The 2,385-nt window shown below is 42.6% G+C and overlaps 1 pseudogene; it reads right to left on the reverse strand.

Annotated features, from left to right (window-relative positions):
* Window positions 1–404: 404 nt before the first annotated feature.
* On the reverse strand, window positions 405–1,316 carry LOC107041746 (annotated as a pseudogene).
* Window positions 1,317–2,385: the final 1,069 nt, after the last annotated feature.

The following is a 2,385-nucleotide window of genomic DNA, read 5'->3' on the forward strand; positions in this document are numbered from 1 at the left end:
AATAGGTACGCCAGAAGTACAGTACTCGGGCGCCATCGGTGCGCCAAGTCCGCTACTCGTCGGCAATAGCTGCGCCATAAATACAGTACTCGTGCGCAATCGGTGCGCCAGGAGTGCACTATTGATGCGCAATTCGTATGCTATAAGTGGGATTCTCGTACGCAATCGGCACGCCACTAATGCACTACTCGTGCGCCATCCGTGTGCCGCAAGTGCACTACTGATGCGCAATTGGCATGCTACAAGTACACTACTCGTGCGCCATCAGTGTACCACAAGTGCAGTACTGATACGTAATTGGCATGCTACAAGTACACTACTCGTGCGCAATGGGTGCGCCACAAGTGCAGTACTAATGCGCAATTGGAATGCCATAGTTTCACTTCTCATGCGCAATACATACGTCACAAGTCCGCTACTGGTTGGCAATAACTGTGCCACAAGTCGTGCTGGAAGTCGTCTTTGTTCGAAATAAACAAGTTAATCTCTGAGAAGTCCTTTCCAACTTCGATTACTTTGTTCCTCCAGCAGTTGGTGCCCTTCGGGTTTTTGACGTAGTCGACTGCGTAGTAGGCGACTATGAGAGGGTTCGCGACTTGTCCAGCATTGTCTCTGGTACGTACACCCACTAGACCGAAGTAGTCCTTTGCGATGGAGTCCCCACGCTCGTACTTCACGGTGCTGGGTTCGAATTTGTTCCGAAGGACCTTTGGACGGTAGAGGATGGTGTGGTTCTTCAGACCGCCTTTCTCGAGGAGAGACTTGGCGGAGATGTGGGCGAAGTGAGACTTCTCCCGGAGCTTCTTCGAGACTACGTGGAAGGTGGCGGAGAGGGGAAAATCATCTTTCTCGAAATAACCGATGGAGCTCCCTTCGTCAGTGATCAGGAAGGCTTTTTAACAGTCTTCTCCTTTGCATTCTTTCGATTCTTGGTCGACTTGAGACTGCATGTACTTGGACATCCCTGCATCTTTCCTGAGTCCATTGTGCTCAATGACCATCTCCGGCTCTGAGAAAATCTTGAAGGTCGGGTACCCACTGACTCCGTACTTAGAGCAGGTGTCTTTACCTGCCTTCGTCAACCTTGGTCAAAGTGATTGGAGGATCATTTCCCTTGAGGGGTTCCGAAGCTTTTGCATACTCTCTCGCTTAAATCTCTTGCAGTGACCACACCAGGGTGCGTAGAAAATGACAAACGTGTTCTCATGTCGGTCCAGGTCACTCGTAAAATCGTCATCCTCGAGCTCGAGAACATCATCTTCACCTACATAAACCCCGAGGGCCAAAAAGCCGATTAGAAAATATTTAGTCAACATTTTTGCTGACGAGATTCACTAGAATGCTCGCCAGTTGATATGAAAAACTCAAGTGGTTCCCAACAGACGTCTTCCTAGAAACCATCGAAATTTTATGGTAAGCAAATTTTATTGTAATCATCAAATTATCAACAAAATCATTACCACAGGAAAATTGAAATCCATTTTAATCTTGGATTCAACTTCATATTGAATATGTGGGAACTGAATATATTTAAATTTTTCTATTAAGAAAGAAAAAAAGAGTCATGAGTTTCCTTTATTATTCATTGTGGGACAAAGTAATGATGTGAAGATAGAGGCTTTCCATATTGAAACGCAAGAAAAGCTATTGTTTCTCTGCAAAATTGTTTCGAGGACTCAACCGTCAGACAGCGGAAGATTTACACTTTTCTTTGAAACTTGGAAAATGTTTTCAGTTATCCGGTGGATGGATAAAAGTTCCAGTGTGGAATTAAGCCAGTTTGTGAAACGTAAGAACGGTGTGTTGTGGGCTAGATGGCATCAAGGCAATCAATATTATCGTGCTCTTCGGGTCATAGCTCAAGATGGTTATTGTGACAGTCTCATTTAATTGGAGTTAATGATTTTTAACGGCTATAAATGATTCATTTTTTTTGAAATTTTTAATTTTTGATTATTTCAGGAATTTTTCTCAAAACTAAAGTTTCTGATTTTTCAAGTTGTTTACCATGTTCTTCAACGGTTCAAAAGTGAGAATCAAATTTAGATTCTCGAAATGATGAAACCATTGTAGAATTTTTGGTATTTAAGCACAAAATGGGGATTCAATGGGAGCTGGTAAACTGGCATGGTTAATTACAAATACTAAAATATTTGGAAAATACGAAAAAAAATTCCGCCAACAACAAATGATCTAATTACTTTGATAAACTTCGAATTCACAAAAACGCTGATTTTTTCGGTTCAATTGTGCTCCTATCAAAATTATCTGTTCGTAAGGTAGAGGAAGCGGACTGTTAGAAGTAGAGTGATATGAAGAGGCAGACGTGATGCTTTCTTACTCTGGCCGTTTGCGGATGACACCACTACTCTCCAATAGATTCTT

This window comes from Diachasma alloeum, unplaced genomic scaffold (assembly GCF_001412515.2).
Source record: "Diachasma alloeum isolate Michigan unplaced genomic scaffold, Dall2.0 Dall_scaffold_00376, whole genome shotgun sequence".
NCBI classification, from domain to species: Eukaryota; Metazoa; Arthropoda; class Insecta; order Hymenoptera; family Braconidae; genus Diachasma; species Diachasma alloeum.